The sequence below is a fragment of the Schistocerca nitens genome, chromosome 5 (genome assembly GCF_023898315.1).
Source record: "Schistocerca nitens isolate TAMUIC-IGC-003100 chromosome 5, iqSchNite1.1, whole genome shotgun sequence".
Classification (NCBI taxonomy): domain Eukaryota; kingdom Metazoa; phylum Arthropoda; class Insecta; order Orthoptera; family Acrididae; genus Schistocerca; species Schistocerca nitens.
In genome coordinates this window covers 614,946,077-614,969,179 of record NC_064618.1, presented here as the reverse complement: position 1 = coordinate 614,969,179, position 23,103 = coordinate 614,946,077, and the positions used below count along the sequence as shown (strand labels likewise).

The 23,103-nt window shown below is 43.5% G+C and overlaps 1 protein-coding gene and 1 non-coding gene across 2 annotated transcripts in view; both read right to left on the bottom strand.

Annotated features, from left to right (window-relative positions):
- LOC126260619 (sodium/potassium/calcium exchanger Nckx30C) overlaps positions 1-23,103 on the bottom strand; it is a 1,588,423-nt gene that overhangs the window by 1,446,940 nt on the left and 118,380 nt on the right. The gene's annotated exons all lie outside the window — the stretch shown is intronic.
- On the bottom strand, positions 5,460-5,531 carry Trnat-agu (transfer RNA threonine (anticodon AGU)). The gene has a single exon. It is a non-coding gene; the product is annotated as a tRNA-Thr (tRNA).

Sequence of the window (23,103 nt, the reverse complement as noted above, 5' to 3'; positions counted from 1 at the left end):
GGAACTCACATCTGCATCTACATGATTACTCCACAATTCACAACTAAGTGCCTGGAAGAGGTTTCATCGAACCACCTTCACGCTACTTCTTTACCGTTCCACTCTCGAGCAGCGAGCGGGAAAAACGAACACTTCAATCTTTCCACGCGGGCTCTGATTTCTCTTACTTTATAACGACAGTCATTTTTTCCTATTTAAATGGTCGCGAAAAGACATTTGGTTATTGAAACTTGATGAGAAGCTCCTGCCGCAACGAAAAACGCCTTTATTTTAATGATTGCCACCCCATTCCTCTAACATTTCCGTGGCACTCTTTCCCCTATTTGCAAAATTCAGAACGAGCTGCCCTTCTTTGAATTTTTTTCGAAAATCCCATCTGCTGTGGATCCCACACCGGACAGCAGTGCTCCCGTAGAGGGCGGACAGGCCTAGTGTAAGCCGTCTCTTTAGTAGATCTGTTGCAGTTTCTAAGTGTTCTGCCAACATATCGCAGTCTTTGATTTGCCTTTCCATAAATTACCTATGTGATCGTTCCAGTTTTATTCGTAATATTAATTCCTAATTACTTTGATGAATTTACAGCCTCTAGATTTGTCTGATTTATCGTATAACCGAAATTTAGCGAATTCCTTTTATTACTCATATGGATAACTTCACACCTTTATTTAGAGCCAAATGCCACTTTTCGCACCATACAGGTATCTTGTCTAAATCATTTTGCAATTCGTTTTGATCGTCCGATGATTTTACAAGGCGGTATATGATAGCTTCGTCGGCAAAGAACCTAAGAAGGCTGCTCAGATATATTCCTAAATCGTTTATGTAGATCAGGAAAAGCAGAGAACCTATAACGCTTTCTTTGGGAACGTCAGATACTACTTCTGTTTTACTCGACGACTTTCCGCCAGTTATTATAACTGTGACCTTTCTGAGAGGAAATCACGAACCCAGTCACACAAATGAGACGATACTCTGTAGCCACGCTATTTGGTTAGAAGTCGCTTGTGAAAAAGCCTTCCGGAAATATGAAATTATGTGGAATCAACTTAACATAACCTGTCGATAGCATTCACAACTTCATGAAAATAAAGAGCTAACTGTGTTTCACAATAACGATATTTTCTGAATCCATTAGCTATTTTTCAATAATCGTTTTCTTCGAGGAAATTCCTAATGTTCGAACACAGCGTATGGTCCAAAATTCTACTGCAACTCGACGTTAGTGATATGGGCCTCTAATTCGGCGGATTCCTCATATTTTCTTTCGTCGGTATTGTTGTGTCTTTCCTGTGTTTGGGAACAGATCTTTCTACGAGCCTTTATTAAGTGATTTAAGCTAGTTCGTTACACCGAGGATATCTACTTCTACGTTACTCATGTTTACAGTTGTTCTTGATTCGAATTCTGGAACATTCACTTCGTTTTTTTTTTTTTTTTTTTTTTTTGAAGGAATTACGGAATACCGTGTTTAGTAACTCTTCTTTAGCGGCACTGTCATCACTAATATCATCATTGTTAACTCAAAGTGAAGGTATTGATTGCGTATTGTCCCTGGTATAATTTACATAGGACCAGAGTCTTTTTGGTTTTTCTGCCAGATTTCGAAAGAGTTTAGTTGTGGAAATGTTAAAAGCATATCGCACTGAAGTTCGTGAGAAATTTCGCGCTTCTGTAAAAGATTACCGATCTTGAGGTTTTTGTTTCCTTTTAAATTTGACAAGCTTTATTCGTTGCTTCTGCGAAAGTGTTCTGAATTTTTTTGTGTAACGTGGGAGATCAGTACCATTTGTCAGTAATTTTTTTTAGAATGTATCTCTCAGCTGCCATCGATAGTATTTCTTTGAATTAAAACACAACTGGTCTACGCTTAAGCAGGCAGACTGGAAGGAGTGTGGATAGCGTCTTAGGAAGGCATCAAGCGAATTTTTATCTGCTTTGGATGTTATGGTATTCAGTCTCGCTGGAATATCCTTGTGGTCACTAATACTTGTATGTGTCATAATGATCCCTATTTACTCAGGATTCTTTGCTGCTAAGTAGGTTTTCGCAACCATTTACGCATGTAGTGGGCTCCTGAACAAATGGTTTTATGAGAAACCATTCTGTACAATTTCGGACGCTGTTTCATGCCAACCACCGGCTTTAATCAATTGTTTTCGCCAATGTATCGAGGGTAGATTGAAGTGATCACCAACTATAATTGTACAACTGGAATACGCACTTGAAATAAGACCCGAGTTTTCTTTGAACTGTTCACTAACTGAATCATCTGAGTATGGGGATCGGTAAAAAAGAAACAAGTTACTAATGTTTTCCAGTTGTCGAGTATAAGCTCCACCGATACTAACTGACAGAATCTCTCTGCGTCAATTTCACTACAAGATAAACTACTTCTGACAGAAATAAATACTCCGGTATTTAATCTATCCTTTCTTAACACGGTTAAGTTCTTTCTAAAAATTTCGGCTGAACTTATTTCCGGATTTAGCCAGATTTCCGTACCTACAACGATTTGAGAGACAGTGCTTTCTAATAGCGTTTGTCACTCTGGTTCTTTCCCAACACGCTACAATAATTTACAACTATCATACCGACTGCTGCTAGGTCTATCCTCGTCCAGTGTTTGCCCTCCACCCTTTTAGACTGATGCCCTTCCTGTAGATTCGTAAGATCCTCTAACCTAAAAAACCGCCCACACCCATCCACACTGCCCTCTCTAGCCATGTAGCCGCTTCCTGTGTGTGATGGACCCGTTACATTTAGCGGAACCCGAAAACCTACGACCCTGGAAGTCGAAGAATCGGCAGCCAACACGGTCGCAGGACTGTCTGAGCTTCCGATTCAGACCATTTTGTCGCCTCTGTTCCAAAGGACCGCTGTCGGTGCTGTCGACAGTGGTGAGCTCTGCCTTCATCTCACAAGCAAGACTGGTAATCTTTACCACTTCAGCTAGTCGCCCAAAACCAGACAGAATCTCTTGCGATCCAAAGTGACACACTTCGTAGTATCTTCATGAGTCACCACCTGCTGTTGGCTGTACCCTATACTCTTCATGGAATTCCGAAGCACCCGTTCCACAGTTGGAATGTCTTATCTCGTTATGCACACTGTGTACACACTGGTTTCCTTCCTCTCCTCGGCAGCCATATCCCTAAGGAGCCACATTACGCGCCCAACATTGGAGCATCCAATTGCCAGTAATCCCACCTTCTGTGAATGTGCAGACCTTGCTGGTCGAGAGGCTTCCTCTGCAGCAGAGCGAGCGGAATCATCTAGCTCAGGATCTCTGCTAGCCACAGATAGCGCCCGAAACCTGTTTGTCAGATGAACCAGGGAGGCCCTCCTACTGTTCCCCCGGAAAGTCTTTCGCTGTGTGCCACACCTTGGGACGACCACTCTCTCGACTATAGGTGAGAAGTCAACGTTAGTGCAAACAGTACCCAGGGCGACCACAGTAGTGGACCAGTCGACGGACACATGGGACTTGCTGGACGTCCTTCGGATCCCCACGTCTGGTCCCCACAGTGATGCCCACTGGCAACAGCATCAAGCTGAGTGACGCAAGCCAACACCATCTGGAGCTATGAGCAAAGGGTTACCACCTCAGCTCACAATCTGGACACAGCAATCACAGTTCCTATCCATACCAAAGTAGACAAACACACACGAACTATGGCAGTTTAAGCTCAAGAGCACAGAGGAAATAAAAATAAGTCGCTTCCTACAAGAACCTCACAGAACTAAGTGTTATACTCTGATGAGGTGCTGCAATAGCAAACGCTACTATGAAACTGCATGATCCGCCTAAAAGGTCCCATGATCTCATGTCAATGGGAGGTCCTGGGGGCAGTTGCGATGGAGACTCCGCTTACGTACCTCTCCTTCCAACAACTTCGGGCGAACTGCGACTTTGCATAGCGCCTGCAGTAAATGTGGTAAGCGTAGCAACTCGCAAATTTATTGGGCAGGTTTGATTATCATCTGAATGTTATTCGTGTGGCTGGCTGAGGACACTTTGAACATTTGTGGAAAGTAAATGAATACGTGATATCACACATAATTGTGAAAGAACCAAAAGGTTGTATGTGCACGCATGTAGAAGAAATACTCTTATAAAATAGGATAGTTCTTTTGAAATTAAAACAGGTAGAAGGAATTGAACTGCATTTGATATGGGCCATAAGAAGCTTGTACAATGAAAAAAAAATTAATAGAAACAGGGACAGTGAACTAAGAATGACATTGCATCTAATCTAGCAGCTAAACAAGGTTCTAATTTAATTCTATTTTGTATATGAATGTCATGCTTAAAAAATAGAATAAGAAAACAGAAAACAACAAAGCGATAAAACCAGATAAGGATCATTATATAAAAACATTAATGTATGCTGACGATCAGACTATAACAGCCACTTCAGAAGAAATAATACAAAAAAATATTTTTAAATAAAACCAAATTGGCAAAAATTATAATTTCAGTATATCTATAAAAAAGAGAAAGGAATGGCATTCTGAGGAAAACAACACGTGCACTCAAAAACAGGAATGGGAAACAAAACTGTTGATGATTTTGACTACCTTGGCTGCGAAATTTCTTTAGATTATGATAAAGATATAAATAATAAAACAGCAAAATTTCAGGGTGTCAATAGGACAATATAAAGAACATTAAACAAACGACAGCTAAAGAAACGGAACTGCAATCTATAAAACGATAGCTGTTCCAGTGCTACTTTTCTTGTCAGAATCTTTGATAGCAAACAAGGAAGATATAAATCGAATAGTGACGAAAGAAATAAAATTCCTCAGATCAGTTAAAGGATATAAATTAAACGGAAGACAAAGAAACGAAGATTATTACAAGTGAGCTTAAAATATTTGCTATAAGCAGAAAATTTTTATATAAGCAGAAATGGAAGCAACATGTACAGACAGAATGCAACAATGCAGATATTCCAAAAAGTTTTGCGGTGTGTGCCAAAAGGGGTAGGTACAGTACGTCGGCCCAGGAAATAATTAAGCTAAGACGCTGAAGCAGATTCCTCGAACCTAATCCATGAATGCTAATGACGGTGATGATGATGATAATAAAAACTCTGTAGTCTTTTGCGCCAGTTACTCGAAGTTTCTACCTGTATTCATGTTGAAGATATAGTTTTGTGAAATCGGATGAGTCTCTCTTGAAACACCCTTCAGACTACCTTATTCACGACCCTGTCGTTCGTGCATTATATAGGCATTTAAGATTCCGCTGTCACTTAACGACTTGAGGCTAAGAGGTGCAGCAGTGAAATTACATACTACAAGTAGTCACCCTGATTGCGTCTGCTGTCATTAAACATCCTGATAGGGTTCACACGTAGAAGGGTTTGGAAGGAAATTACATGGTCTCACAGACTTTTCAAGACTCAAACATCTATGATGCACATATGCAGACTGAAGCGACGAAAGGAAATTTGTACCAAAGCTGGGATTCGAACCCAGGTCTCCTCCTCACTAGGCAGGTTCGCTAACCACTACGCCACCCTGGCACAGTGGCTTTGCACAATTGTACGTACAACCGTAGCAGCCTCCCTCCAGGAGACCCTAATTCGAATCTCGACCTTTGTAAAAATTTTCATTCGTCGCTTCAGCCTGCACGTATGCTTCATAGAAGAATTTTGCTGAGTTGCACGACTACTAGATTACAGTGAAATGTGTTTGTAGTTGATGTTACAGTAATAATCCCGTGGCTAGCGCCCTTAGCAGAGAAAGAAACAAGACTACGTAACAAGACAAATGTTTGCAATGCTCACAGGGCGGGAATGTTTGCACTCGAGCTCGATAGGGCAGGAGAGTTTGCGCCGTAGCTGGCTCGTCAGCGCCCGGAGTGGTGTTTCCGGCAGAGCGAGAGTGAAAGACGGCCGGAAGGCCAGAGGTCACTGGGTCAGCCCCGGCGTTCCCCGAGGGCCTGGCATTAGCCGCCACCTGGCCACGCCGCCACCGATCTGCCTCGTTAAATCCGCGGCTGGACCTGTCAACGGCCGTACCGTCACGTCAGCCGCGAGCTATTTGCGCTTGTCTCCCTCCAAGCTTCTATCCCTCTCCCATTGCCGTCCCACTTCTCTATCTACCTTTCCGTTTTCTCTTTGAGCGCGAGCGCGCTTCAGAGCTAAGTGACTCGTTACCTAGAGAGCTATTGAGTCCGAATATTATTTAAGAATTCTAAATTAGTTTTTCCGCTGTTTCCTTAAAAAAAATTAAGGCGAAACAGGAAGACTTGCAGATTTTCGACGACGTCGCAGCAGCGGATAATTTAAACCTCAATGTAAGCAGATGATGCAGTGATGAAAATTCATGTGAAGCATTTAATCTATGTCTAAAACAGACTAAACTCCGTCCGAACAGGCCTTGGAAGGCCCAACGGTACCGACCGGCCGCCGTGTCATCCTCAGCGGAAGTGGAGGGGCATGTGATCAGCTCGCCGCTCTCCCGGCGCTTGACAGTTTTCGTGACCGGAGCCGCTACTACTCAATCAAGTAGCTCCTCAGTTTGCTTCACAAGGGCTGAGTGTACCACTCTTGTCAACAGCGCTCGGCAGACTGGATGGTCACCCACCGAAGTGCTAGCCCAGCCCGACAGCGCTTAACTTCGGTATTCTGTCGGGAACTGGCGTTACCACTGCGGCAAGGCCGTTGGCTTAATCTAGTTCTGCATATACCAAATACTCCGAAAGCCACCGTATGGTGAGTGGCGGAGGGTACACTGTACCACTACTAATCGTTTACTTTTTGGTTCCACTCGCAAACAGAGCGGGGGAAGAACGATTGTCCGTATTCCTTTTTCTTTTTTTGTCAGTTGATGGGGGAGACAGAAGCAAACATAAGTGGGCAGAAGTGCATAGTAGTGTCCGACCTACTCACCACAGAAGAAAAGAAAACAGCACCTCTATTCCTTCATTGTTCTTACACACTATATAAATACACAGCATAATAATTAAATAGAATAACACATACATGATTAACTACAGAGAAAAGAAAAAAAGTATAGATCAAAGACAAACTAGTGGCAGTGTTACCAATACAGCAAAACACAATACACTCCTAGAAGTATACAAATAAATAGTGAACGGGGGTGAACGAAAAAGTGGGCAGCGTAAAATGTAACAAAAAAAGCGTAGTTTTGCAAAGCAGCGTAAAATTAGACCACAGGTATTAGCGTCTGAAGAAGAAAGAAACTAAAGACGCGTTAGCAGACGGAATTTCCTGATGTAGGAGAAAAAGCAAGCAGAAATTACCCTAAGAAAAAACCAACAACAAGCTAACGAACTATTTTTATATCTAAAAACAGAACAAATTGCAAATATCTTTAATAACAGACCAATTATGATGCTTTACTTCAATAAAGCGAAGCAAGTCTGGTGACAAATACACGCATTTTCTTGTAGTTGCAGTGGTGGAACAAAAATACCCTCAGGAACTGTCTGTACGTCTCGGTGCAAGCCCTAATCACTCTAATCTTATCTTCGTGATCCTTACGCGAAATGTACTTGGCGGCAATAGAATCGTTCTGCATCAGCTTCAAATGCCAGGTCTCTAAATTTCCTCAGTAACGCTTCTCCAAAAGAACGTCACCTTCCTTCCGGTGATTCCCATTTGAGTTCCTGAATCGTCTCCGTAATATTTGCGTGATGTTCGAACATGTCAGTAACAAGTCTAGCAGCCTGCCTCTGAACTGCAAACACTCGAACAGTACTCAACAATGGGTCGCACAACTGTCCTACATGCGCTCTGCGTTACAGATGAACCACACTTTCCTAGAATTCTCCCATTCGCCTTCGCTACTACAGTCTTTACACGGTCATTTCATTTCATGTTGCTCTGCTATGTTACGGCTCAGATATTCCTGCTTACCGCGATCATTCGCTTTAAGGGGCTCCGGAACGCCCTATACTTGCAATGTTAAAATAACGCTTATAAATTACATCTTTCCTCACAAAGTATTTGAGGTAGGAAGTTGAACTTTTTACAGATTATTTATTGGAATATGGGCTACAACTTAACACAGGGATTTTACAAAATTTTAGTTCAGTTATTAAAGATGATTTTTTTTTCAATTGTAATGAAAATTCACATTTTTTTGCAATTTTTTATTTATATATTCAAAAATATACAGTTTTTTGGGAAAAGGCTGTGTTAAATTATGCAGAAGGTACTGTGTAACATTTACTGAAAGTTTGAAACAAATATGTTTGGAAGATCCTTAGAAAACATGTAATTAGTATGAGAAAATAAAAGTTTTGGGAATCGAGCGACAAAGATTGTATTAACTTTTTAGTGCATTCCAGGTCCATAGGATGGATTATCTTCATCCTCTGCAAACTCCTCCTCCAGCTTCCTCTTGTTCCTCCTTCTGTTTACTCTTGCTTGTATTTCTAGACTCTTTACAGCCCTGTCTGCAGCCCGAAGCCGTTCCTTGTCTAAAGCAAGCATCGCTCGTACCATGTTAGAACCTATCTTCATTCCCATATTTCTAAATGCCTTGCACCTTACAATGTTGCCATCATTGAAAGTCGCAACAGCATCATACACACCAAAGTGAAGTGTTTCTATTCCAACAAATACAGTCTTGGGGATTCTCGACCATATAACACTATTTACACTTTCATTGGGGTTTTGAGTTTTTCCGTGAATACACTTTTTCAACAGTTCAGGTGCTGCTAAGTCTCTGAAAATAGATTTTATCACCTCCATTATTGCATGAGGCAGACTATGCTTATGAGTGTACACTTCACCAGTTAGCAATCCTTTGTTATATTTACACCAACTGTCTTCTTCTTTGGGACACAAGCTATGTTGGGGATTTTCATCGTCTTTATTGTTTACAGTAATAACACATACCTTTGGCTTTCCAACATTTCTCCTTTTCTTAAAAGCCTTCAGAGGATTTCTAATAACTTTACTTTTACTCATTATTATACTTCAACAAAACAGAGACTCAAGAAACAGAATTAATTACGAATATTTTCGAGATAACGATAGAGTAAATAAACATGAAACAATCGACAATCACACCAGCGATATATATTGAACCATCACAGGTTAGCCACAACACATACTTTATCTCACATCACTAAAATGTACCTGATGAACACGGACGTTAATAATAACACCATTTGACAGCAGTTTAACAGCGCCACAGTGGGTCACGCCCATGTAGAACACATTTCAAAAAAATTTTAAAAATAGTTGTAGTCTTCGGAATTGAATAAATTATATATCTATTAAAAGGTAATAGTCTGCAGTTTCAGAAAACGCAAAAAAGTAAAAATTGAACTTTTCATGATTTTGAGCCTTTACGGAGCCCCTTAACCATAAGCCAATCTGAGCAAAATTCTAAATGAGGACAAAATACAGGAAACGATCCCTGAGACGATAAGGAGCAAAATGGTCACATGGAGATTTGGCTGGAAATGCTTTCCAAGGTAGGTAATCCTACTTGAAGGTGAAGATCTTTGACAATGACCACGGTATCAGCTCCAGGCAGGTAACTCGCCAGCGTGGGGTAACCAAGAGAACTGTGTGGAACGTTCGCCTCAGCGGCCACTGTCGGTATCACTTATAACGCGTGCAAGCCATATTATCTGCGGACTTGCCTCCGCGGCGACCGTTTCGTCGCTGCTTCGTCTTACAGGCCACCAAGGTGCACGTATTCTTGTCATCTATTCTCTTCACGGATGAGCCTACGGTTACGAGGGATATTATCGTCAACCTACAGGACACCCACCTGTGGCCTGCAAAGAGTCCCCATGGTATGATGGGGGCGGGGATTACTGGCTAACGCCTCGTGGGACCCGTCATTCTTTCATAACTTCTCACTGGCGAGGCGTATCTGCGCTTTCCGCAAGTGACCCTGCCTCCCTACTGGGAGATGTATCTTTTGTAGTGTGAAGCTTAGGAATCGTCGAAGCTGGTCAGCTTCCCGTGTGCTACTGTCGCTGTCCTCTGTATAAAGTGGCTCAAGGATGGTGAAACGACGAATAGATGTTACCTTTTCAAATACTGTTTCGACCTGAAATCATCACCAATAATTAATAACTGCGACCAGTCCTGTCTCACAAACGCTAAGCGAAATGGAGATCAAGTAAACACGAACAGGCTATTCTCATCTGAAGTACTGACACACTGTTCACCCAAATAAAACCCTACATCCTCCAATACCGAAGAGATAATTCAAGGCGAAACAGCAGTTCAACCTAGCAATGATAACATTTATCCATCTCAACGTCAAAGCTGGTTGCATGAAAACCCATCTCCACTTCCATTTCAGCCACCTCAACGTCTCAGATCTTCCTTCATTCCATATTTCCTGTAAGCATCGAGCTTGGAATACTAAGTCTACACACGTAGATATTACACAAAACAAAAAATTTTTGCATCACCCCCATTCCCAGAACTCCTGAAGATAGACGTTGACTGTAGATATTGTATCACAGATACAGTCCCTTTGACTGTTCTGACCCGCCCAAACATGTGAACAACCGTGCATGAGCAGCGCCAATTAGACCGAGGGGATCCAACAGCCGATCAGTTCCAGTCATTCCACCAAGAAAGACGTACACGGCTCGTGTTGTCTGTAGTTCAAGCATGCCTAAACGGTCAATACCGCGGTTCGATCGCGTTCGCATTGTTACTTTGTGCTAGGAAGGGCTCTCAACAAGGGAACTGTCCAGGCGTCTCGGAGCGAACCAGAGTGATATTGTTTGGACATGGAGGAGATACAAAGACAGGAACAGTCGATGACATGCCTCGCTCAGGTCCCCCAAGGGTTACTACTGCAGTGGATGACCGCTACCTACGGTTGATGGTTCGGAGAATCCCTGAGAGCAACGCCACCATGGTGAATAATGTTTTTCGTGCAGCCACAGGACCTCGTGTTACGCAGTAGGCTGCATGATGCGCACCTTCACTCCCGACGTCCATGGCGAGGTCCGTCTTTCCAACCACGACACTACGCGGCGCGGTACATGGGCACAACAACATGCCGAATGAACCGCTCAGGACTGGCATCACGTTCTCTTCACCGATAAGTGCCGCATATGCCTTCAACCACACAATCGTCGGAGACGTGTTCGGAGGCAACCTGGTCAGGCTGAATGCCTCAGACACACTACCCAGCGAGTGCCGCAAGGTGGAGGTTCCATACTGTTTTGGGCTGGCATTATGTGGGGCCGACGTACGGCCCTGGTGGTCGTGGAAGGTGTCGTAACGGCTGTACGATACGTGAATGCCATCATCCGACCGATATTACAACCATATCGGCAGCATACTGAAGAGGCATTTGTCTTCATGGACGACAATTCGCGCCCCCATCGTGCACAACTTGTGAATGACTTCCTTCAGGATAACGACATCGCTCGACTAGAGTGGCCAGCATGTTCTCCAGACATGAACCCTATCGAACATGCCTGGGATAGATTGAGAAGGACTTTATGGACGACGTGATCCACCAACCACTCTGCTGGATCTGCACCGAATCGCCGTTGAGAAGTGGGACAATCTGGACCAACAGTGCCTTGATAAACTTGTGGATAGTATGCCACGGCGAATACAAGCATGCATCAATGCGAGAGGACGTGTTACTGGGTATTAGAGGTTCCGGTGTGTACAAAAATGGTGCAAATGGCTCTGAGTACTATGGGACTTAACATCTGAGATCATCAGGCCCCTAGACTTAGAACTACTTAAACCTAATTAACCTAAGGACAGCAGAAACATCCATGCCCGAGGCAGGACGCGAACCTTAGACCGTAGCAGCAGCGTGGTTCCGGACTGAAGCGCCTAGAGCCGCTTAGCCACAACAGTCAGCCCAGTGTGTACAGCAATCTGGACCACCACCTCTGAAGGTCTCACTGTATGGTGGTACAACATGCAATGTGTGATTTTCATGAGCAATAAAAAAGGGCAGAAATGATGTTTATGTTGATCTCTATTCCAATTTTCTGCACAGGTCCCGGAACTCTCGGAACCGAGGTGATGCAAAACTTTTTTTGATGTGTGGATTTTGTTCTGCCTCCACTGTAATTGCTGTGCTGCCTGTGCATGTAACCTAGCTGACAAGTCTGTGGTGTAATCTGTCGTTCGGTGTTATAGCTCACTGAAATACGCGAATTTAGTTTTTGTAAGTTATCGTTTTCAGATTTTGTTTAATATTTAAATGTGTAAAACCATTTCCCATGGAAATTCAGTAAAGGAATGAAAACGCTTATACTGAAAAATATTTGTAACCAAGATCTATTTTGTGGACGGCCAATAGCGTATTGTAGCACTTCTAAAATTCCTGCATGTTTGCAGTTGGAGTGTGGCCAACAAGAAATGCATGAGACGCAGTACTGAGCTCTTGTAATTGGGAAATATAAGAGAATAATCCACTGTCCAGTCACACTAATGTGAGCACCACCAATGATCGACGTCAATGGGCAATGGCCACTCAACAGACGATTGGTTGCAGTAGAGGATGTGGACAGCGCGTCTGGGGGCGCAGGAAACTGCGGAGACGTTGTTGTAATGCAGAAACAGGGCGATTTATCTGGTGCCCAAAAGGGCATGATCATTGGCTTTCGGGTCAAGGGCGGAAGTATTTATGAAACGGCCAAGTCTGAAAACTGTTAACGTGCGGCCGTGGTTATATATATCGTGCATTCCAAAATGGCGCTATCCAGAACCAGCGCAGAGGCAACTCCACCTCAGATGCACCACGTAGGGATTAATGACGGCTGCGGAGACGAGTAAGTGCGAAGAGAAGTGCACTGTTGGGCACCTGGCTGCTCAGATGAACCAAGGGGCTACCTGCAGTGTTTCCTCAAAGACTGTTCAGTGAACGTTGCTGCGAATGAGCCTCCACAGCAGACGCCTGATTCATGCACCCGTCCTGACTGCTGTTCATCGGAGACGAAGGCTGGAAAACGCATGCCAGTACGACAACTGGACGTCCACTGACTGACGACCGGTGGCCTTTTTTAGACAAATCACGTTTTATGCTCCATCGGACAGATGGCTGTTGGCGTGAACGGACTTGCAACAGTCGTCGCAAAGGTCCAGACCAGAGGGGGGAGCGTCACGGTTTGGGGCATGTTATCGTGGCATTCCCTCGGTGATCTCGTCATTCTGGAAGGCATAAACTCAAGTTCATATCCTTGTTCTGGGGCCGCGTCCACCCCTTACACAGTTTGGTTTTTCCTCGGCATGATGTCCACTAACACCAGAACAATGCAATGTACCACACAGCTCGGAGAGTACGTGCTTGGCCCGAATAGCGCGAGGGTGAGTTTACTGTACTCCCCTGGGCACCAAATTCCTCGGATATAAACCCAATCGAGATTCTGTGGGACCACTTTGGGGCTGTTCGTGCCACGGATCGTCAACCGAGAAAGCTAGCGCAGCTGGCCACGTCGCTGGAGTCTGCATGGCTCCACATCCCTGTCGTTGCCTTCCAGAACTTCACCACCTGCGCGTCTGTGCTGCAGACGGTGGTTATTCAGACTGTCACTTTCATTTAACTGCATCGTGTATGTGTGGAGAAGATGGCCACACCATTACTCGAGGAGATGTATGAAGATCTAACAAGTGTGAAATTACTCCATGATGAAGCTGCGCTGACAACATCATCTTACGTCTCAACAGCTATGGTAAATGAAATGCTACGCCTCAGTTAAGCCCGTTAGGTTTGTAGACACAGCACTCCGTAACTTCATACATATTACAATCGCCTACATAGTGCTTAAAATTAACTTTTGCTGCCTTTTTGTCGTATGGAAAATTTTATCCAAGAGAAAAATCCTGTTCCTCGGTCCTGAATTATAAGCCTTATTCATGAGCTTCTTTAATTATTAGCCTAAAAAATTAGTAAAAAAATACATTTGCGTAATTACTTGCTCAATATTATATAAAAAGTAATTTCATGTGATGTGCTACTGCTGCGTTGTGAGTAACTCGGCGTCGTGGATCGGCTTTCCAAAGACCTGCGCTCATTTAAATTACATTTTTACAGTGTTTTGCAGCAGGGACGTGGAAAGTCAGGCTTGGTGCCGTACTCAGGTAGCTTAATTACTAAATTAACTACATACTTTCAGCAGAAATTTTTTCAGTTCTGACCACGCGTTGATAACATTGCAGGCACAGCACATCTAAATAGTTTGTACTGGTATCATTGATTTGTTGATTTCATCCCCATCAATACATTCGTTTCTTTTCATTTCATTTAATTCACTTCCTATACATTTTTTCCTTTATTGTGATTTTGATACCCATACAACAACAGGTAGGCTGGCAGCAGCACATTACGCCGCTCTTCAGCCCAAGAGTTAACAATGATAAAACATAGAAGACACATGAGTTTGAACAATCGGCGAGTAAAAAAACAGTAGACACAGGAATATAAAAAACATGACGCCGTTCACACTCAATGATAATCCACACGACAAACTGTTGACACGACACAAACACAGGAAGAGGTAGGGAGGATCAAAGTTCGTAGGAGGGGTAGATGGAGGGGAGGAGGGCATCATCAGGGAGGGGGAGCTGGCGGAAGCCACCTTGGGAGAGGGTAAGGAGGGTGGAGAGATGGAGAGAAGGTGGGACGTGGGAATGCAGGCGCGGCAGCGGGTGGGAGTGGGAGAGGATGGATGAGACAAGTGGGTGAGAAGGATCGAGTTTACAGGAGGTGTAGAGGATCCGTAGCCGTTCGAGAAAAAGGAGGAGGTGGGGGAACGGAATTAGGTTGTACAGGATCCGCGTGGGGGAGGCGAGACGGATGCGATAGGCGAGGCGGAGAGCATGGCGTTCAAGGATCTGAAGGGATTTGTAAAAGGTAGGGGGGCGGTTATCCAGGCAGGATGGGCGTAACAGAGGATTCCAATACATTTATATCTTGTGCATAAATAGGCCAGAAGATTCATATCCATTCGACTACATAACTAGCGATTAATCACTAGAAACTGTAAAAATCCAAGATTATCCGTATGGAGCGACGTAAAGCGTAACGGCCATATAAAATAAGAAATAAGCGTGCTTTAGCTTTGGCCATAAAAGAGAAAGGTGGACAAATAGCACAAGAAAGACAGTAAACTTGGGAAGAAAAGTCCTTCGTAAATCGTACACAGATGATTTCTATCTGTGCCACTGGAGGGCAGCACTGGACGGCGACCTAAGACGGATGTCCTGTGACTATAGAAAGTTCAGTAGTAAGACTGCACCATCAAAAGAGACGAAAAGGAAGTGGAAGTTACTGGCTGGAACTGGAAGAGAATGCTGATAAAGAATGGGAATGTGATTTGTTGTATTATTCATAATTTGGTTTCATGTGTGGTTATTATTTTTTCATATCTGAAGGAAGTAAATCGGCGCTAAAATTAAGTTTGAACAATAAATGTTTTAAGTATATTTACCGATGTAATATAATGACTACCTTAAGTGAATGAAAATTTATTGTTGATGACAGTTAGGCAGTTTCTCATGTTTTCTGTGGTTATTAATACTAAAGAAAAATACGGTGTTGATTAAATTGACAGTGTAAGTTCTCTGGTATTATTCTTAATTTTTCAGGGACCTGTTTATCACCAAATACATTTGCTGAACAATTTTGATATCATTGATTATCCAAATATGGAAGTTTTTGACCAGTAGTTTACTACAAGCAACAATATATTGTAATAATTAAATTTCGAAGCAGTAACACATATAACCAAGAATACACTGCCTTATAAATTTTTGTGGATAGTTTGGGGAGCGTGCTAATAATCGATAGGCTACTCTTATCAAGTATTATAATGAGAAAATTCTGGAAAGTTCTTAGACATAATGTTATCTGGTGGAAGGCGATTTTGTTTTATATTTCTTTGTTATCATTATTTAATGACTGTATGAATATATTTTCACTCTGGATTAGTAAAAGTTGGTTTCCGGGTTGGAGTATCGCAAAATTCAATTGATTCCCTTTATCGCCATATATCATACCAAGTCGGTTAAAAATAGTAGACGGAAAATTTCGTTATTTATCTCGTCCCTAGTTAGGGCGGCCGGAGTGGCCGAGCGGTTCTAGGCGCTACAGTATGGAACCGTGCGACCGCTACGGTCTTAGGTTCGAATCCTGCCTCGGGCATGGATGTGTGTGATGTCCGTAGGTTAGTTAGGTTTAAGTAGTTCTAAGTTCTGGGGGACTGATTATCTCAGAAGTTAAGTCATATAGTGCTCAGAGCCAACCTAGTTAGGACTGAGAGGAAGCAATCAGAAAAAAGTCACTTCAATGAAGCAGATTTACTGTTATTTATCCACAATCAGATGCTTGTAATTTGAAATAGCTGATCTGAATTTGTTTGAAGTAATAATGAGGAAGGCTTGGTGACGTAACAGATCTAGCTGTAAAATTGTCACAAGGTACTGTGCATGGTGATCAGGCAGCTCTAAGAATTTAAACCGCAGCTAGCTTCGTGGACTGTGCATACATTCTCAGTATGTCTCGGCGTAGGGCTGTGAAAGAAAGCGTGAACTCGACACGTCATATATACTAGGCTACATGTTAGAACAAGCAGGCACTCATTGCGAAGTACACTGGAGCTGAGCATTTTGATCCTTCCTAGACAATCGAAAGGTTATTTTTAAGAGTGGATCCAAACTGCAGGAGACAATCTCTGAAATAAAAGGAATGAATGGGATAGAATAAATATGTGTTGGGACGTTAGGGTTTCCCTGCCGTAATCCTTCTGTCCATACTGCGGAGCACCTTGTACAGAATACTGTAGTGGGTGACGTGGCACAGAGGGCAGTAGACCCCCATCCGTCTCGAGGCATCTGCGACCGCGTAGCCGTATTGTCTGCCATATTCCTTTCCAGTGTAGCATAGATATTTTAGCGTCCTCTCACAGGCGGAAGTCTATAGCGTTCAGACAATCAAACCTCCTACGCTACTGAACCGCCTCGCCTCCTGCATCGACCGCTGAAGGAGTCATCGAGATGCCTGGGAGTAGTACCATACAAGTAATTCGTAGTTCTACCATTCTGTAGTGATGTGGCCCTTTGTGCTGCCAAAGTGACTTCTTCCAACAATAGAGACAGTGCGACTCACACGATGTGCAGGAACGTCTCGCCCGTGATGCAGCATAGGGCGGAATCGATAGTAATGCTACGAGCATCATAAAATGACGGATGTCCGTAGACCAGAAGTAAATTGCTGTTGTTGTTGTTGTTGTTGTTGTGGTCTTCAGTCCTGAGACTGGTTTGGTGCAGCTCTCCATGCTACTCTATCCTGTGCCAGCTTCTTCATCTCCCAGTACCTACTGCAACCCACATCCTTCCGAATCTGCTTAGTGTATTGATCTCTTGGTCTCCCTCTACGATTTTTACCCTCCACGCTGCCCTCCAATGCTGAATTTGTGATCCCTTGATGCCTCAAAACATGTCCTACCAACCGATCCCTTCTTCTAGTCAAGTTGTGCCACAAACTTCTCTTCTCCCCAATCCTATTCAATACCTCCTCATTAGTTACGTGATCTACCCACATTATCTTCAGCATTCTTCTGTAGCACCACATTTCAAAAGCTTCTATTCTCTTCTTGTCCAAACTGGTTATCGTCCACGTTTCACTTCCATACATGGCTACACTCCATACAAATACTTTCAGAAACGACTTCCTGACACTTAAATCTATACTCGATGTTAACAAATTTCTCTTCTTCAGAAACGATTTCCTTGCCATTACCAGTCTACATTTTATATCCTCTCTACTTCGACCATCATCAGTTATTTTGCTCCCTAAATAGCAAAACTCCTTTACTACTTTAAGTGTCTCATTTCCTAATCTAATCCCCTCAGCATCACCCGATTTAATTTGACTACATTCCATTATCCTCGTTTTGCTTTTGTTGATGTTCATCTTATATCCTCCTTTCAAGACACTGTCCATTCCGTTCAACTGCTCTTCCAAGTCCTTTGCTGTCTCTGACAGAATTACAATGTCATCGGCGAACCTCAAAGTTTTTATTTCTTCTCCATGGATTTTAATACCTACTCCGAATTTTTCTTTTGTTTCCTTTACTGCTTGCTCAATATACAGATTGAATAACATCGGGGAGAGGCTACAACCCTGTCTCACTCCTTTCCCAACCACTGCTTCCCTTTCATGCCCCTCGACTCTTATAACTGCCATCTGGTTTCTGTACAAATTGTAAATAGCCTTTCGCTCCTTGTATTTTACCCCTGCCACCTTCAGAATTTGAAAGAGAGTATTCCAGTTAACGTTGTCAAAAGCTTTCTCTAAGTCTACAAATGCTAGAAACGTAGGTTTGCCTTTTCTTAATCTTTCTTCTAAGATCAGTCGTAAGGTTAGTATTGCCTCACGTGTTCCAACATTTCTACGGAATCCAAACTGATCTTCCCCGAGGTCCGCTTCTACCAGTTTTTCCATTCGTCTGTAAAGAATTCGCGTTAGTATTTTGCAGCTGTGACTTATTAAACTGATAGTTCGGTAATTTTCATATCTGTCAAAAATTGCTGGCCATTTAAATTCAGATATCACGAAGATGATGACAAGCAAAAAATACATGCTTGTCACTGTAAATCATAATCCGTACGGGAAGGCTCCAAGGAGAACAAACGTTACCAGATTGAACTTATCGTCATACTGATCCAGCCTAAGGCGTTATGTTGTGAAGTATCATTAGCTACACAACACGGTCACCTCTGCTTCGCAAATCCGGTGATTTGGAAAGCAGCCGTTCCATTTCTATATCCTATCTTCGCAGTCTCTATGACTTTATCTTTCAACAACATAATGCAAGACCACATGTTTACCACGCTGTCCTGACCTACCTCGATACACACAGTGTTCGTCCACTGAAAATATCTGGCCCAGGGGCTGGCACGCCACCACACACCAGACACTACGATTACTGAACTTTATTCTAGGCAGCATGGAGTGACGCACCCGTACTTGTAAATCCGAGCTCTGCTCGACCCGCTACCCAGCCACGTTAGAACCAATGTTGCTGCTAGAAGTAGCACCTCTGGGTGCTAAATTTCGCACCCTGTATGCCCCAACTCACATAAAAATTTGTGTTCTTCCTACCACACTGCATAAGCACAGTAAATGAAATTTCGTACTTCGCGGTCCTTCCTGATATTTCAGTTTTAATGTAATGTAATTTCTCTAAGCACTATGGAACTTAACACATGAGGTCATCAGTCCCCTAGACTTAGAACTACTTAAACCTAACTAACCTAAGGGCATCACACACATCCATGCCCGAGGCAGGATTCGAACCTGCGACCGTAGCAGGACTGAAGCGCCTAGAACTGCTCGGCCACAGCAGCCGGCTCAGTTCTAATAACCATCAGTGTAGATGCTGTGGATATCAACGATATCGCCCCTCGTAAAGAGAGCCCAATTTGTGCATACGCTGAATTAAAGAAGTGTAATGACATCTGAAGAAAAACAATGACAAAACTTCGTCTAGACAACAAGTCCATAGATAATAAACTCTACATACATGTGATTACGTAGACCTTCCCGTCGTAATGACGCTGATACTCTTCTCGGGTATGTGGTCGGATAATGCAGACGTTTTGACACAGTAGTCCAACGAACCAGCTGGACGCCATCTTCAGGTGATTACGCCAATGCACGATCTCGTCGGAATTGAGTTTGCAGCAGAATCAGCGGCTCCTGGGCAAATGATCGCTCCTTCTTCCCACTCCTGAAAACATGTTCTAAAGAAATCTATTGAGTTTCGATTACCTGACAATATTATTTATATGGATAGGGCTTTCCGTTTACGTAGGACGCGTAATCCTATTTTATCTTATATTAAACAACTACGGTCTTCGTTTTGACCATAGGATTCTTTTAATTAGTGTCCTGCTTCTGATATATCGTTTTCTTAGTCTATTTCACTTGCACTTGGGAATAGAAGCGCTGTTTCTCGTGCGCTCACGGTGGGCTAGCCGCCGTTTATAAAGGAGCGCCAGCTCTGTTGGAAACTCAGAGACTGTGCATCAGCATACTTACCTGAAGATGGCCTGGCTGCATACGCAAGAAAGCATCATCAACCCTACACACAGTTTAGATGATAAGGATTACAACAGTTTCCATGAAGGAAGTTTCAGGCAGTCACCAGGCCTCCTCCACAATGGCGAACGCTTTTCTAGTATATAACTACACTGCTGACCACAAGTTTCTCCGTAGCCTGTGTACAACCACGTTGCACCCGCCACATGTAACCAGCCATTTATTCAAACGTCAGTATCTCCCCCAAACGGCGAAGTTGCGATGTCGCTCTAGTTTACGATACGACTTCCACCAGCGAGCGGATTTTCCCTGTTAGAGTTGTGTAGCCGCCAAACCATTCCCAGTCTGAATAACGGTATCATCTACTACAAAACAGTATGTCAGATCAGTCGGCAGAAGGTATACAGTAATATCAATAAGGGTGGCAATTGCGCTCTCGCTGTATGGAAACTGTACAATTTGAACGTGCTGCACGGTAAACTCGCCAGTATAAACGGCATAGTATGACCTGTGGAGTGCTGTAGATGGTGTAAAACTGGTGTAAGTTAAAAATGTGACTATCGTGGCAGTGAAGTGGTGTGTATGTGCCAGACAATTGTATGGAACCAACACAGCATGATAGGTCGACGTGAAGACGTGACGGAAAGGAGGTATTTTTATTGGACGTGCCCATGACCAGGCCTTAAATAAAATTCTTTGGTGTATCAATGCGGCCTGTACAACGTGTCTGCAGAGCTTGGGATGCCACTCGGCGCGACATAACAAGGCGTCAGTACACTGGTCGTCAAAATACGCTGACAGCGACCGGAGGCGAATGTCACGACCTGTCAATATAATCTGTTTCAAACGCGACATTTATTACAGGTCCATCACAACCAGTTTTCAAGCAAACAATGAGAAGATAACTGCGTACAATGGACATTTGGAGTCAGGAACCTCGGAAAAGGCTATTGCTCACACCGGCCTATACAGCTGCTAGTCTTCAATGTGCCCAATGCCACATGCATTGGACAATAGTTGACGAGATTCGTGTAGTGTATCCCCGTTTCAAACAATGTAAGGTATATAGTACACGGAGTGAGGTGTTTAACCTCCAGAGTACACAGCGGTATAGTTCAGGCCAGAGGTACTTCTGCGATGTTTTGGGGGAGTTTTTCGTATCATGATTTGGGCACACTTATACAAGTTGACGTTAAAGTGAACCATGATGATTCCCCGTCCTCTGAGTCCAAGAGCTAGCCAATTTCCTCTATCTTAACTGATGTGTTGGCAGAAGAGCCAACACCGTGTTGCTAGAGGAGGCCGAAATGCACGCGTCTAAACTCACGCAGACTGGCGTGAGGTCTGGAACAAGGTAAAGATATTATCCTATGAAGAAAAGAACGTAGTTGATTGAATACTTAACTTTAATCCATAATTGGAGAACATCGCTCTTGATGATACATAATTACAATCTCAATATAAAATGGTAATGGCGCCTTGCTAGGTTGTAGCAAATGACGTAGCTGAAGGCTATGTTAACTATCGTCTCGGCAAATGAGAGCGTATTTGTCATTGATCCATCTCTGGCAAAGTCTGCTGTACAACTGGGGCGAGTGCTAGGAAGTCTCTCTAGACCTGCCGTGTGGCGGCGCTCGGTCTGCAATCACTGACAGTGGCGACACGCGGGTCCGACGTATACTAACGGACCGCGGCCGATTTAAAGGCTACCACCTAGCAAGTGTGGTGTCTGGCGGTGACACCACATTAACAATTATTATTCTGTATCTACTTCTGTCTTCAAACATGACGACAGTCGTTTCCACAAGGCTATAGACATGCTCTCCTGGTTTGATGAACCCTTGCGCATCCTATCGGACGTCGACTGGCCCAGCTATATCATCCAATCTCAATCGCACTGAAATGTCTGGCAGTATTTGGAGCAGTTAACTTCCCTTTAACTTAGTAGCTCTACAATATATAATCATCAATGAGCTTGATATGGCCTACCTGACGAAACTTGTGTACTCTCTCCGTAGCCGAATAGATGCCATTATCGTGGCTAGAGTCGGTGTGAAGAAAGGAAGCGTAATAGGACCGCTGCTGTTCTCTATCTACATGTAAATGATTTGGCGGCAAGGATGGGCAGTAGTCTGTGATTGTTTGCTGATGATGCCCTGGTGTACGGTAAGGTGCCGAAGCTGAGTGACTATAGGAAGATAGAAGACGATTTAGACAAAATTTCCCGTTGGTGTGATGAATTGCAGCTAACCCTAAATGTGGAAAAATGTAAATTAATGCGGATAAGTAAGTAAACCTGTAATGTTCGGATACAGTATTACTAGTGTTCTGCTTGCCACAGTCAAGTCGTTTAAATATCTGGGCGTAACATTTCAAAGCGATATGAAATGGAACGAGCATGTGAGAATCGTGAAAGGGAAGGCGAATGGTCGACTTCGGTTTATTGGGCGAAGTTTTGCAAAGAGTGGTTCACTTGTGAAGGAGACCGCATTTAACCGGTCGGAATCACGGAAGACATCGAAGCAGTTCAGAGCCGGGCAGCCACATTTGTTACCGGTAGGTTCGAACAACACGTAAGTGTTACGGAGGTGGTTCGGGAACTTAAATGCGAATCCCTGGAGGGAAGGCGGAGTTCTTTCCGAGAAACACTATTGAGAACATTAAGAGAACCAGCATTTGAAGCTGAGTTCCGAACGATACTCATCCCGCCAACATACATCGCGCGTAAGGACCACGAAGATAAGAGAAATTAGGCCTCATACGGAGGGGTACAGACAGTCGTTTTTCCCTCGCTCTATTTACGAGTGGAACAGGAGGACAAATGACAAATAGTTGTGCAGGGTACCCCCCGCCCCGTACCGTGGCTTACGGAGTATTTATACAGGTTGGTCCATTGATAGTGACCGTACCAAATATCTCACGAAGTAAGCATAAAACGAAAAAACTACATAGAACAAAACTCGTCTAGCTTGAAGAGGGAAACCAGATGGCGCTATGGTTGGCCCACTAGATGGCGCTGCCATAGGTCAAACGGATATCAACAACGTTTTTTTTTAAATAGGAACC